The 16211-nt window shown below is 35.0% G+C and overlaps 1 protein-coding gene and 1 pseudogene across 1 annotated transcript in view; one reads left to right on the forward strand and one right to left on the reverse strand.

Annotated features, from left to right (window-relative positions):
• LOC143238131 (protein Wnt-5b-like) overlaps nt 1–16211 on the forward strand; it is a 158529-nt gene that overhangs the window by 35527 nt on the left and 106791 nt on the right. The gene's annotated exons all lie outside the window — the stretch shown is intronic.
• LOC143236400 (F-box/LRR-repeat protein 14-like) lies at nt 3586–16117 on the reverse strand (annotated as a pseudogene).

A 16211-nucleotide genomic window follows, 5' to 3' on the forward strand; every position in this document is an offset into this window, starting at 1 on the left:
ACTAAGACACCATAAAGACTTTTGCAGAAAGTGCATCTTATATTGTATGACATAAATCGCATGTACAGGATGTAAAGGTTGATACATCTATACGATAGTTTCACTGCTTCTTTTATCTAAATAAAAGTGATTCCAGTTTCTCTCCAAATGAATATAATCTCGCTGTCTGGCTTCGTGGTGGAATGTGGCTCATTTATAAAAGAAATATTGATCCAAGTAGTTCACTGGACATATTTTTATTCTGTGGTACTTTAAACTCTGTGGTTCATATCTAAGTACCTAGCATAAAGTAATTGCTAATAATTTATTATATTTCAGGTCACATGACTGACCATCAGATGATACTGAAATGGGTAACAGAGTTTATTCTTCCAACGACTATAATATTATAAATTCAAATTATCTTTTTTTTTTACTATTTAATTCCTTGAGGTGAGTTTTACAGATTACCATACATTGAATATCAGACCACATCAATTTTATACCATACGTCCACGTGAATTACGAAACGTCTGTCTCATCATGTGAAGCTCATAACATCCATACCACACGTCAAGAACATAGATTTTCTTGTTTTGCACGTGGGGTGTAAAAATACACATGCCATGACCTTTATGGTATTATGTACTATGTATTTGATACAGAGTTATTCTTAATTGTTGATTCAGCGATAGTTCGTTGGGCAGGAGAGTAGACACCAGTTACAACACACACACAGATACTGGACATCTTAAATCTCCGTCACACCAAATATGCTCGCCCTTTCAGCCATGGGGCCGTTATAATGTGACGATAAATCCCACTATTCGTTGGTGAAAGAGTAGCCCAAGAGTTGATAGTGGGTGGTGATAACTAACTGCCTTCCCTCTAGTCTTGCACTGCTAAATTATGGACGGCTACGCAGATAGCCCTCGTGTAGCTTTGCGCGAAATTCAAAACAAACCAAACTAAGGCAAATATTTTTAAACATAGGAAATGTGAATGTATGTGTGGTTTGTATTATTTTTTGTATATCAAACCGACATGTGACAACACAGAGTAGCAATCCAGTCCTTTTCCACATTCCTCTCGCGCTTGTCGGTGCATACTGTGTACGTCAGTGACGGAGAGACTTTTATTGCTCTATCCCAACCTTTGGCACGCACACATGGCCCGGGAACGGTGAGACTGATGTCACAGTTAAACGCACGTTGAATTTCCATTTCTTCGACGTTAAAGACGTAAATTCTCTTAATTTTTTATTTTATATAAAACTGATTTTGTGGCAACACTGACAGGCAGCATGTGTTATGTGTAATCATAGCAAAAAAAAAAGTTAAAATTGCACAACGTAGAATTGGGTGTGAACGTAATCATACACTACTGTAGGTACATGTATGGAAAAAATCAACAACATTCTAGATCTTCGGTCTTTTTAGAAAACCTTCATATATGTGTGATAAAAGTTTCACTATCTGGCATCTGTCGGACTTGGGTAGTGCCGAATAGACGAATATTCCGATTAGGATACTTTTCAGAAAAATGTTGACACCTTGATAATGTTCTAAAGTACAATATCATATATAATAATAGTACAATATTTTTCATGTGAATCACAGAAAAGGTCGGAAATGACATTTAAGCCAGATAGTTTCTATTACAGATGCAAGACACTGGATAACAAAGCGTTTACTACATTTCGCATCTATGATAAATAAAAAGGCGTATATGTGCGTGTATGACTGCGAAGGTTCCAAGATGACAAAACAATGCATCCATAGAAAGTGGATCCTGAGGGTGTGCACCTGAGTATTATTACTTATCAACGTGCGTACACATCGTTTTAATGTGGCAAACTAGCGAAAACTACAAAGAAAAGAAGTGGTTTCTTTTATAACAATTTATAATATAAAGAAAAGCATTTGCGTGTTGGTAACAATGCATTCCAACAATGGATTTTATATCACATCGCTTAGCAACAAGGCATAAAATGAAATGTGTAAACAACAAAATTGAATTCTAATTTTTTCCTTCCTGATAAATTGTATGCACCTGCTAAAATATATCAACCTAATAACCCATGCAGAGCCAGGTACGTGCGCTAGTTTATTTATAAATTATAGAACCAAAATGGTTGCCCAAGATATATTTTAGCTGATATATCAGAATCATTTCTTCACCAGCGTTACTTCAGTGTCTATGGAAGAGTATGCCTTTTTTTTTAATAATAAAGCCTGTCGATCATATTATATTTCCAGGTGTTCACTGACTTCAAGACAACTTTACAAAACCAAGTGTCCTAAAATAGATAATAACAATAGAAATAGAAGGTAAGAAGTCATATCGATCGCTTTTGTTTTCGGAATTTTAAGTACATATGTTTCTTTTTTAAACACATAGCTATACAACGGGCTAACTGTACCCTGATCAACAGGGTATCAAAGTCCAGTTTTTAGCATATAAACCCTCAGGATTACTATTGAAATAACAAGGAACATAAATTTATGTTTTTGTTGTTTTCATAGCAAAGCCTGTCTGGGCTATCTGCTGTGTATAAGGAGGGGAATCGAACCCCTGATTTTAGCGTTGTAATTTATGAGTGAAAGTAAAGAAATCATAACAGTATTTAAACCACACTATCTTCAGAGACGACGAGGCCTTTCGTCTAATACCAGGGCTCATCAGGCCGGTTGGAATATAACAGACATAAAAATGCTTGAGATGCAATTTATATTAAGTCGTAAGAATACAGAGATAGGAGAGTTCTATATTTTGAGAGTTGTATTCGGCTAAAACTGTACATTAGCGGTGGGTGGTGATGACTAGCTGCCTTCCCTCTAACCTTACACTGCTTAATGTAGGACGGCTAAAACAAATAGCCCTGGCGTAGCCCTGTGCGAAATTCAAAACAAACTCTGACACTATTCGATATTTGAAAATATGTTATCCCCGTTTCTTTGAAAGAACAAAAAACACCTTATTAAAAATATATTAATATAAATTCAAAATCAATGAAATCTTAGAACAAAATACAAACAAAAATGAAAGAACACTTGGAGCAAAATATATAAACAGTGGGCGATGTCTTGCAGTAAAATATATATGACAATGGTCAACTTTTACAAAACTAAAAAACAAAAACTGGTCATCTGTCAAAGTTTTTAGTGAGAAACCTACAGAATAGACTATATTAGCTCTAACTACCGCCGGGAATCAAACTAAGAATTTTACTGTTGCAAATTTCGTAACACTAACTGCTTTGGTTTGTTTTGAATTTCGCGCAAAGCAACTCAAGGGCTATCTGCGCTACTCCTTCATAATTCAGCAGTATAAGACCAGAGAGAAGGCAGCTAGTCATCACCACCCACCGCCAACTCATGGGCTACTCTTTTACCAACGAATGGTGGGAGTGATCGTCACATTATAACACCTCCATGGCTAAAAGGGGAAAACATGTTTGGTGTAATGAGGATTCAAACCCGGGACCTCCGGATTACGAGTCAAGTGCCTTAACCACCTGGCCAACTATCTGCTAACCCGGCAAGCGCTTTTTCAACAGAATTTTAAAATAATTTCACTCACCTGATTATTAGAATTACTTGTTGTTAAGATCAAAGCTACGAAATGGGCTATAAATGCTCTGCCCACTGCAGGTATCGAAAATCTATTTTTAACGATCTAAGCCCTTAGACTCAACGTTGACCTACCAAGTAACTTGTCAGTAGACCATCAGGTAGTTGTACAAATTGTTACTGATGTTACACTAACTGACATTTGTATGTACGGTATTCTTTGACGTAGCTTGAAATTCTATTTAGATATATAATCCCAGTGTTATTATGCGTGTACTAGTAAACATCACACATATTAGGACTTCTAAGTAACTATATTGTTTGGCGCCTTTAAAATGCTCCCTCCCGTTCATGGCTCAGCATAAACACGGGAGTTTGTGGTGCTTACATTCAGAGTTTGATCCCAGAAACAAACAGAACAGAGACAGACCGTTGTGATGCTTTACACAATGTAATATATAGTTAGGATCTCTGAAACTGTTTTCTCTTGAAAAAATAAAAGTTTGGGGACGGTTTGATTGAAGTGTTTAAGATTGTAGAGGGAATTAATAGTGTTGATTCATCATATTTTATATTTAACACTGAGGACACTAGCACTAAAAACAGTTACATTTTTGGCGCTGGGACTTTGGAATGAGTTAATACAACAAATTTATGAGAGTTTCAATGAAGGCTTGAAGAATTTTTGAATAATAAGTGTTGTCTCCGCGTGCTTTATTTATATTTTACAGTTCAGTATAGTTGATAGGATGGCTTAGATGGACCAGTAGGTTCCTTGTTACCGTTAATGGTTTCCTAATAATACAAGACATACTACGTAAGTCATAAATGGTACTGGTTTTTAGTTAGGTTTAACACACAAATCTGCCTAAAATAAGATGTTCACTTAATCAGATATGATTTCCCTACAAGCAACAGTGGGCTGATAAACCAAGTAATGAGAAACAAAACATAATGGATAAATCTTCAATCACAAACAATATTTAAAAAATGTGACTTGTTTTCCGCGATTTAAAATTTTATCTTAGAAAACATAACGATGCAAGATAAAGAAATACTAAATGAAGTACTATACAAGTTAAATGTAATAAATGTAGTATGTATGGCTTTAAATATTAACGTTAAATTACATATAATATATATATCTACATTCAGTTGCTTCAAAATAAATAACATTAACAGTTGTTTCCACAGTCACTTTGTTATACCTTTCCTATTGTTAACAATGTTCATATTTTTACTACCGTTTTTAAACATAGCTTTAACAATAATATTACACTAATACTTTGTACAATAAGGCTTAACGGTTCTTTACAGTCTGTACTTTCCACTATTTTACACAACCAAGGTTTAACAACACGCCTTTAGCACGTTTATGACGTTAACAAGGGTCCGGTGTTGCAGATTTCGGTTACTAGCGACGCCTAGTGACAGAGACAAGTCCACATCACTTTATTACAATCCTTTTTCATTCTTGTATTTTTCACTTTCAGTATAACCAATAAATATAAATACACAACTTACATAACTCGCGATTCATTATTCAGTTTTATTAATTATTAAATTTTAAACAATTTTTAAGAATCTTAAGCTTACAACAACTTTTATTACATTGTACATATTACAGTATACATTTCCAAACCCTCAATATACCGACTTTGTAATTCACAATATATTTATTTGTACATTAAAAACAACAAAGTAATATTAATATACTAAATATTTATAGTGATCTAAAGTACCTGACAATGATGCAGGTCTATTTGTTATAAGTATAAATCACAAGGCCTTTCCTTTTTATTTTCCTGGAAATATACAAACAAATTTAATATTAACTCTGACTATTAGAATTATCAAATTAACCATACGGACGGTGACAAACACACTAAATATATGTATATCACGGAGACGACCTCCCATGGACGTACATGCACACGTGTCCCTCACATCTTACACATAGTTCTACTTTTAGAGCACTTCAAGGTTTAGTTTGTTTTTGCTTCCTTGCCATAAGCCGAGGTTTGAGACACAAAGGTTTAGTATCTACATAATTTTCTTGAACCCAACTGTTGTGGTCTTGGCAAACCCGTATAGATGATGAAGACTATCCGCTGTGACCCTACAATACTAACCAGTGTTTAGGATACGTAGATATGATAACGTGCGTGCTACACGGCTGAGACTTTCGTCACTAATTGGGCACGTGTTAAGGCTGTGGCTGAGCAGGTTAAACAAACTTTGGGATAAATATAGAAGACCCTGGTCACTTACCTAATCACAAAAACTCGCGTCCAGTATGGTCACTCTTTTGCCAAATAAGCCATTCCAATATCAGAAATGTTGTCACAGCTACGAAGATTGAGTTCACTTACAGGTGTCAAACGCGCTAAATGTTTCAAACCATAGTCCGTGATACCAGAACAAAAACTAAGTTTAACAATTTAAAGTTGCAGTACGGCATTGCCGTGACTAAATGTCTTACAGCTTCGTCAGTTATTTTCTGGCAGTCTTGAACACCCAATGTTTTAAACAGCTCCATTTCCACAGTCTGGCGACACACCTGATAACTCTCTGACTCCTTTATCCGAGACATGGCGACAGCTTCTCAGATTTTACAAAGTTTCTTCAGACCCCACGCGATGAAACGTAGGCTAGGTTGGTGATGTTGTAACACCTTCGGATACAACAGGAAACATGAGTTGTTTTTTCAGGCAGACTCAAATCCATATATTCCATAGAGTTATTTGAAATGAAACATAAAAGTAATACTTTAGGCACATGTTGTGATTTCTTTTAACCACTACAAAGTACAACATCGCCTACGTCCCTTCCTTCCCTGACACTTTCACATTCATAGTTCGAGAGTATAAGAGAAAATGATGACGTAGGTTTTTCCCACTGTGATTGGTCCATTTCAAGTTGAGCGAGAAAAATTTCAGTAAACATAAGTTTTGTATGCTCTATTAAATTAATCTTCGTTAAGGGCTGAGTCTTGACTTCAGCATGTACTCGACAAAATTAGAATATTTCAACAGCAAGTAAGAGTAATATATAAGAAAACCAAAGTGTTTGGTTTAGCTTTTGCAGTTAAAACTTATCGACGTGTCTATCACACTTGTAACGTTCTCTTTCTCTTAACCCTATTATTTAGTTTCAGAATATTTTATATATGTTCATGAATGTTTTATGCCATGTTTATGAATATATATACAAAACAAAGCTATCTCAAATAGACTGTGTACACCAAGCACGTGGGTCCGGGGTACGGCCTGGAGGTTAGAGCACTCGACTCGTAATCTGAGAGTCGCGGGTTCGAATCCCTGTCACACCGAACATGCTCGCTCTTTAAGCTGAGGGGGCGTTATTATGTGCTGATTAATCCCACTATTTGTTGGTAAAAGAGTAGCCCAAGAGATGGCGGTAGGTGGTGATGACTAGTTGCCTTCCCTCTAGTCTTACACTGCTAAATTAGGGACGGCTAGCACAGATAGCCCTCGTGTAGCTTTGCGCGAAATTCAAAAATAAAATCTTCCACTTCATTTCTAGTTCCAGAGTTTTGTACTTCTATTAGCATTTCATTAAGTTTTGATTTTTTTTCTCGTCTCACATGTCTCCAGTGGCACAGTGGGATGTCTGAATACTTACTACGCTAACAACCGGGTTTCGATACTCATGGTGTGAAAAGTAAATATAGCCCATTGTGTAGCTTTGTGCTTAATAATAAATAAACAACTCGTCTAACATATGTCTACTGGTTTAGTTGTTCAAAATTGTATTTGAAAATTAAACTGCACTCAGAGAATTTCGACAGCGGTGGTGGTGTGCAAAAAGTGGAAGGTACGAAAAAAAAATAAATTGAATTAATGTTATTGTTGAACTTCAGCAACACAACAAACTTTACAACATTTTGAGTCAATGTTATTGTTGAACTTTAGCCTAAGCCTACATTAGCAACACAACAAACTTTACAACATTTTGAGTCAATGTTATTGTTGAACTTTAGCCTAAGCCTACTTTAGCGACACAATACACTTTACAACAAATTGAAGTAATGTTATTGTTGAATTTCAGTGTAATCCTACTTTAGCGACACAATACATTTTACAACAATTTGAATTAATGTTATCGCCAAGTTTCAGTGAGTGCGACAATCATTTTTAAATACGTCAGAGAATTCAGTCTTTCTATTCGTATTATAATATGAGACTGAGCAGTGCGCATGAATAATTATACATCTCTTTTCTCCCTATACAACGATCTCCTCGGTGGGCTCAGCAGATTGCCCGTTATGGCTTTTATGTAAGAAAAGCACACTCTAAACAACGAGTTTTTTAGTGACCCAAACCGTGTTTTGTTATTTCCTTACTATTACTGTTTATAATACTCAAATATTTTTTGGTTTTTTTATCATTAGTTGTTTTTACATAAAAAAGATTATTTAGCATTGTTGTCTCAGTAGAATAGTTTGAAACTAAAAACCTTCTAAACTGTCAAAATTATTGTGTTTACGTCTTGAAATATATATATAAACAGACAAAATTATTTTGATTGGTTGTTGTTAAGCCGAAAGCTACACAACAGGCTCTCTATGTCCTGCTCACAACGGGTATCGAAACGTGGTTGTTTGTTTTTTGAATTTCGCGCAAAGCTACTCGAGGACTATCTGCGCTAGCCGTCCCTAATTTAGCAGTGTAATGCTAGAGGAAAGGCAGTTAGTAATCACCACCTACCGCCAACTCTTGAGCTACTCTTTTCCCAACGAATAGTGGGATTTACGGTGACATTATAACGTCTCCACGGCTGAAAGGGCGAACCTGTTTGGTACAATAGGAATTCGAACCCGCGACCCTCAGCTTACGAGTTGAGCATCTTAGCCACCTGACCATGCTGGTGCTTTTCCTTACCTAATAATATACTTCAAGACAAATCATGTAGGAAAGGTTCCAAAGCAAAAAAAAAAAAAAAATAACGACTCTTACAAGATATCCATACCCACTAATTATAAGACTATAAATGAGACTTAAAGTAAGCAAATAAACCATATGGATTCTGTACTTCATGGAACACGTATGTTATTTAGAACTCTTGGAGAGTTTGATGTTCAGAAGACTGCTGGTACCAAATAAACCACATGGATTCTGTACTTCATGGAACATGTATGTTATTTAGAACTCTTGGAGAGTTTAATATTCCGAAGACTGCTGGTACCAAATAAACCACATGGATTCTGTACTTCATGGAACACGTATGTTATTTAGAACTCTTGAAGAGTTTGATGTTCAGAAGACTGCTGGTACCAAATAAACCACATGGATTCTGTACTTCATGGAACACGTATGTTATTTAGAACTCTTGGAGAGTTTGATGTTCAGAAGACTGCTGGTACCAAATAAACCACATGGATTCTGTACTTCATGGAACACGTATGTTATTTAGAACTCTTGGAGAGTTTAATATTCCGAAGACTGCTGGTACCAAATAAACCACATGGATTCTGTACTTCATGGAACACGTATGTTATTTAGAAACGGCGAGCATGTTTGGTGCAACAGGAATTCGAACCCGTGAGCCTCGGAATACGAGTTGAACGCCTTAACCCACTTGGCTATGCTGGGCCACTATTATATATCTCATTTCTACTATCATACGTGTTCTGGTACATTTGTTTTCAAATTGTAAATATGGATTTATTGTTAAGAACATGGAGCGTTTGGACTAAGCATGGTGTTAGAAAGACCATTATTGATGGGCCAATAGCTTCGTTTTTGTTTTGTTTTTTTCACGGGATGTAAACTCATGAAAGTAGCATCGCCTGTTCCAGTTATTAAACTCGAAAGAGTTTTCTCTGATAAAGTCGATCAAGCCACATTGTACCCCGGTGTGAAAGTGAAATTACCGTTTACCCTCCCCAGAAAAATGCGCATAAACAAATACCCACGAGCGCGCACACACACACAAACATATAAACGAATAAACTTTTTTCCTTTTTTTTTTGCCCCCGGTTCACGGACCCCTTGAAGCCCTTCCATCGACTACCAGTTAAGAACATCCGAATCAGAATTTTCGTGGACACGTGGCAAAACTGGCCATGTCTTCAACCTGAATATATAAATACACCAGGTCATGTAACATTAGATCTCTGGTAGTGATGAAAATTCGCCTTTGAATACCTTGCTTAATAAAGCTAGTTAGTTTTATGTATCCAAAATTTCTTCAAAACTTAAAAGATTTAAATCTCTCCAGTTGTTTGAAGCACATTATCTACGAGAAAGAAGTTCACGGCAAAGTTATATTCTAACTCCGTATATCACACTATTCCATTTTGTATTTACAAAACTGTTCATTTAACCATTAGTTTCTTAGCCTACATTCAAGATTGCTTTGCTTATGGTTTGGCAGTACGGAGTGACCTGGTGGTGAAAGTGGCCCAAATGTTATTTCGAAGATTCACGGCTCGCATTTTACTTCACACTTTGGAAATGTGTGTGGGACGAGGCGGAAGGGGGCTCTATAAGATGTACACTGTTTGGATCCACCTTCCAGTTTAATAGCTCTAAATTAAGGGCGGCTGTGCGCATATAATAGTAACTTACTGCAGTTTGAAAGTTATAGAAATAATTTATATACTGTTTGTTTTCCAAACGAATTTAAAGCTTCTGGTATGAGGTGGTTAACTAACTACGTATATTATTTTTCTGCTACACATTATATAATAAATACAGTTTAATTAAGTTGTAATATATTTCCCACCAACAAACGTATAAGCTCTTCATTACCAAGACATTAAACAGCCAAATGTACAGTCAACATAACTTAGTGGCTGATTCTATAGAATAAAAATACACTTTGGCAAAAATCTAGGTCAAAAAGTACATATCTTAGTAAAAAGATTTGATTCAGTGACCTAACTTACCACTATAATGTAGTCATTGTTTGAATGTAATAATTGTATATATTTAGAATGATTTATATTCGTTAGGCCACCAAAGGCTTGAAAGCTTATAATGCTAAAATTCTAGCTTATTGTACAACCTTATGTTCGATCACGAACAATATCCATATGTAGTCTTAAACACTACATGTAAATTCAGGCGAGAGAAGATAGCCAACTTTCTAGTGGTCTGAGTAGATAGAAACGTTCCAGCCACACATACGCTTGAAACTGATAACATAAACGTCCACAGACTCAACTGTTATTACTAAAAACAGAAACTAACATTACTATAAAATCGATTTTTAAGCAATAAGTACGTAAATAACACGATTATTATTTCATTTCCTCATCAATAACTTCTAATCAAAGGAAGTTAATCACAAAAAACCAGGATTAAATAAGTAACTTAAGAAATAATATGGTACATTTTGTACCAAGAGGGGTACCAAATGTCATCGAACAATTCATACCAAAACCAAACGTGTAAAAAAATAAAATACTACATTTTGCGGAAGTCTATAAGGGACATACTCGTCTTAATTTGCTTTGCTTATTTCTACCTCTTTATTTTTATTTATTACATTTTTATATTCAAATTTTGATTTCATAAAATAGTTGTGAGTTTTTGTTTTTGTTATTTTCAAGTCCAAATTTTTAGCTCATAGCTCAGTCATCTCTTGACAGATTTTAGATCTAACTATAGTTTTAAGACTCAAGAGGGCAAGCCCTTTCGACTGATTTATTTGATCACGCCCAAGATATCACAGGTGGATTTACTCTAGTTCTGCCTAAAATAATTTCAATTTGAGGGTAGACACTTAGAGATCGTGATGAGCAATGAATTCGAATCGGATTTAGAGACGCCCTGCGCTTGGTATTGCAGGTGCACAAAACATAGTTAATAGAGAAAGGGAAACAAAGGTCTCATTGATTCTTTTACTCTAATCTTGCCTAAAAGAATACCAAGTGCTGCGTCTATTGACAATATCATTTTCTTTTGTGATCTTCCTAAATTGAGAAAAATTTCTACCGTTGAAACAGTTTCCATAAAAATGAAAAGTGAAGTCTTTTATTTTTCTGATGGTGAAAAACATTACGCCATGGTTGGGAGATGTACCTTTTTTTTCATTTACAACCGGCCCGGCATGGCCAAGCGTGTTAAGGCGTGCGATTCGTAATCTGAGGGTTGCGGGTTCGCATCCCCGTCGCGCCAAACATGCTCGCCCTTTCAACCGTGGGGGCGTTATAAGTGAGGGTCAATCCCACTATTCGTTGGTAAAAGAGTAGCCCAACAGTTGGCGGTGGGTGGTGATGACTAGCTGCCTTCCCTCTAGTCTTGCACTGCTAAATTAGGGACGGCGAACACAGATACCCCTCGAGTAGCTTTGTGCTAAATTCAAAATCAAACAAATCATTTAAAACCTAAGCTGATTCCTTCACGCCCCCAAGTGGCACAGCGACACGTCTGCGGACTTAGAATGCTATCAACTGAGTTTCGATACCCGTGGTGGGCAGAGTATAAATAGTCCACTGGGTAGTTTATGCTAAATTACAGACAGACACTTTGCACTTGCTGAAATATCGTGTTATCGTACATCATCACGATAGTATTATCTACACATATTGTGAAACCAGTGCTATGTCTAATAGCTTTTAAAACCATACATCATTTAAGACTACTCCTCTCGAGATTATAAATGTTTAAATATTGTAAGTTTCAATCAACAGGCATAAAAACATTCTACCTGGTAAATTGAACAATAGATGCATATTTAATTTTACATATCATTCATCCTAGTACCATTCTACTGTGGTTTTATAAACTGTATCTAATGGTATAATGCAAATCTCATTATTCAACATCCATCGTTAATTATAAATAAAATTTCCACGAACCGGATATTAAAAATTGTTTACTTACTTAAATATCCTTAGAACAGGGTGGTCGTTGGTTGATTTACTGACTTAAAGTGGAAGTGTTAATGCTTGAGCAAGTGGGTTGTTATTATGTATGACAGCTAAGCCTAGCCCTGTCTTTCGCATCTTAATTTATAACAGGCCTAGCTAGGCGTCTCATATATTTATTGCTTGGTCCAGAATTTAGGTTCCTGGGTTATATTAATTATCTTGTTGGGTTATTGTCGGCACATTATGACTGATCGTAAATATAATGCGGAATAATTCAGTTACTGTTCATGATTAAAACGAACGAAATGAAAAATAAAAGTGCAACGAATGTAATTAAACGACACAACATGGAACATATAAACATAGACCTATCTCTCACAACGTTGAATCATCCACTTTTTACCATTTTGTCTATAATATTAAACCAAGAGGTAGGTGATTTTTAACTGTACCAAAGAAATTATACAGTGGTGACGTTTCAAGGTAGCTAAGCAGTATTTCTTACCACTTTTTATGTTAAACGTAGGGTTACGATCCACACGATGCGCACAGATAATATTGCTTGGCGCTTTACAACAAATATCGTGGTGTAAATATAAATAAAATAAAAATCAAGAAACCACTGTAAAGTTGAAAAGACAAAACTGCAGTCTAAAAATAACATTTAAATTTTAAAATATCAAAACTGTAATAATTATATTTTAAATTAAGTGAGAAAATAAGAATGAACAACAGTAATAAAATCAATGCTCTCTATGGTTATCGGTAACTGATTTATCATTAGGCACTCATGATTATTATTATTTGTGTTATGTACACATTTACATCAAAAAGAAGACCTTAAAAAGTATTTCATCACCAAAAGATGAAAAAATAATGATGTATTACATAATAAGTAACTTAAACTCATGCTCCAAGGATTTTAAATAGTGATACAATTGTTATCGAACAGTAAGCAAACGTCATCTGGTGCTAGTAAAATACACCATATGTTGTATTTCTTTTAAAACATTAACTTTTTTATATAAAACCCTTATCTTTCATGACATAATTAAAATTAATAAAAATATTTTATTTGTACCAAAATTAAAGACTTATAATTACTAAACCTGCAATAACTGTTGAAGAACAATCAACGAACTTGTAAGTTCTTATATCTTGCCGCTCGTTGACGGTAAAGAAAAACTTATATCATTCACACTATATCTGCTAAATCCAGACGGATGAGGTTTTTCATTTATATTAAGACTCGCCTGGCATACGAGAGATATAGCAATGATAAATTATTTATATTATCAGAAACATTTTTTACAGTGTGAACTAGATAAACACAGACTATCTTCTACAACTACATGTAGTATTTCCACTCTATTATGCCCCACTCTAGTACAGCGGTATGTCTCCGGATTTACAATAATAAAATCAGCGGTTCGATTCCCCGCAGTGGGCTGCGCAGATAGCCTCATGTAGCTTTACTATAAGAAAAGCATACGCATTCTATTAAGTGCGTTCTTATATATATGTAATAAGTTTATTACGTATTATAATTCATCTCGGACGAGTCTCCAATTTATTATGTTACGTATTACGACTTCAAATTGTCTGAAATTGAGTTAAATTTTAATTTAGAAGTTAATTAAATGTCGATATGTATCAAATTTATGATATTTGCCAACAAGATTGATACACAGTTTTCTTTCTTAATACAAATATATTTTACTATACAAACAATAATACATTTTATAATAAGGATTACTACAAATAGTTATTAAAAATTATGATTTATGTACAAACCTACATGCAATATTGTGTCTTCTGTCCGATTTGGAACTTGCTTAGTATTTTATCGAGGGTTCACGATGAGCGAATTAATTCTGCGTAGATATAGGCACAATTTTCTTAACAGGGAGCTAGCTAGCTCTTCGCTGATCACATGCGAGTTTTCACAGCTGAGTTATATAATGTCTTCTTAAAAATATTAATGTCCAATGTTAATCCGCTGAAGTTAAACGGTCTGTAATGTTTGAGATCTATAAACGTTCCTGGTCAAATACCCGTAGTTTCCCGATTAATAAGCGTTAATCACAGTTATGGCTTCCAAAGTTTTTAGTATACCAACTGTACCAAACCAACGACATATACTGTCTTTTAACGTGCCGGCTTATAAGTGTTAGGCGAGTGAGGTTCTAGAAATTTCAGTTGGCCTAACCAATACTAGCAATCACTAGTATTTACATAGACACATAGTAAGTTGTTGATTCTTACGCTTGAGAATCTTCTAAAGCTTTAATGAATAGGCAGAAATTTCGCAATACTGATTTAACAGTATAAGTTACATGTATTTCTAAATATATATTTAACAGAAATAAACATCGTTAGTTCTAGTTGTTACTGTAAATACATAATGGATAATGCCTGTTGTAATAGCTCCCAAATGTGTTAGGGATATCTCATTTACCAGAAAAAAATCCAAAAGTTGATGTTAAACTAGCCTACAAACATGGAAAATCAGTTAAGGGTATATAGCTGAGTGCTTATACCCACAAAGTCTTAACCCCTACTACCTTTCACTGTCTGCAACCAGTTGTGGTGAAGGCAGTGGGTACCGTTCTTAGAAGTTCTGAAAATCTTTAAGGTCGAAATGAAACCACCTTAAAATGTCGACTATATAAACCTCAAAATATCCGCTCTTACAAAATAAATTAAACAATTTATTATGTTTCGCCACATCCAGTCATACTGTATCTGAAGACTGTTTATCTTCTCAACAGCTCTGCAGCAGAGTTTCCATTGGGAAACATTTCATCACAAGACTGTTCTGTTCAAAGCACATCACTCCTTTTTGATAACCTTCAATAATTCATCCATTGTATGTGGGAGATGGTTTATTTTTAGCACTTTCTCCAACAGTCTGATCTTGCAGAAGTCCGGAAATTTCACTGGTGTGTCTTGAAGTATGCAACAGTTGTGTGAATATGTCGTGGAAGCAACTTGTTTGCACGTGATATGTGTTGGTTTTCAGGATAAGATCCTTCTCGATTATGTTGCGCACTGCAGTCTACGACACGAGGATTTCTTCTGCAACCAATGTTTGTGTTAGTGGATTTTCACCTGTTACAAAACACCAAATCACCAACTTTTTCTTACCTCGGCTGAGGTACGGCTTATTTCAGGGTCTCTTTCCTGGAAATTCTAATTCCTGATCTGAACACATCTTTATAGCTTGAGTGTGTCAATATTTAGCGAAGGCAACACCGCAAAACAAAGTCTAAACGTAGTTCTGGTACATGCCGATCCACAACGATTTTTATATCACTTCAATTATTTTTGTTATGTGACATGTTAATGTGCAAAATTCTTTTTTTTTTTATGTAACCAAGTCTTCTTTGTATATTTAGTACATGTAACTGACATTGGTGGTAACTGTGAATAAATTAATTTCAGTAAAGATACAAATATGAAACTCTCATTAACTGAGAAAGTTTCAAAAATAAAATTCATTTGCCGTAAAATATTATAAAAATAAAATTTATTCGTTTTTTAAATATCTTTTTCTCATCAACATCAAATATTTTGATTAAAATATAATACTTTAACAAAGCACAACAAGGGGCTTTGAAAGCACTGAAACGTATATGTGAAAGCTTTTCATTGAAATATAACATTACATAACATAACGTTTTGGGACAACATGAAACCTATTGGACGATCTTACCTGTTCCATATTCTAAACTAAATTAAATTTTTAAGAAAACAACTTAAAGCTAGATCTTATTATCTATATACTTATCAAGTTTTCTTAAACTCATTTAAATTTA

This window comes from Tachypleus tridentatus, chromosome 13 (genome assembly GCF_004210375.1).
Source record: "Tachypleus tridentatus isolate NWPU-2018 chromosome 13, ASM421037v1, whole genome shotgun sequence".
NCBI classification, from domain to species: Eukaryota; Metazoa; Arthropoda; class Merostomata; order Xiphosura; family Limulidae; genus Tachypleus; species Tachypleus tridentatus.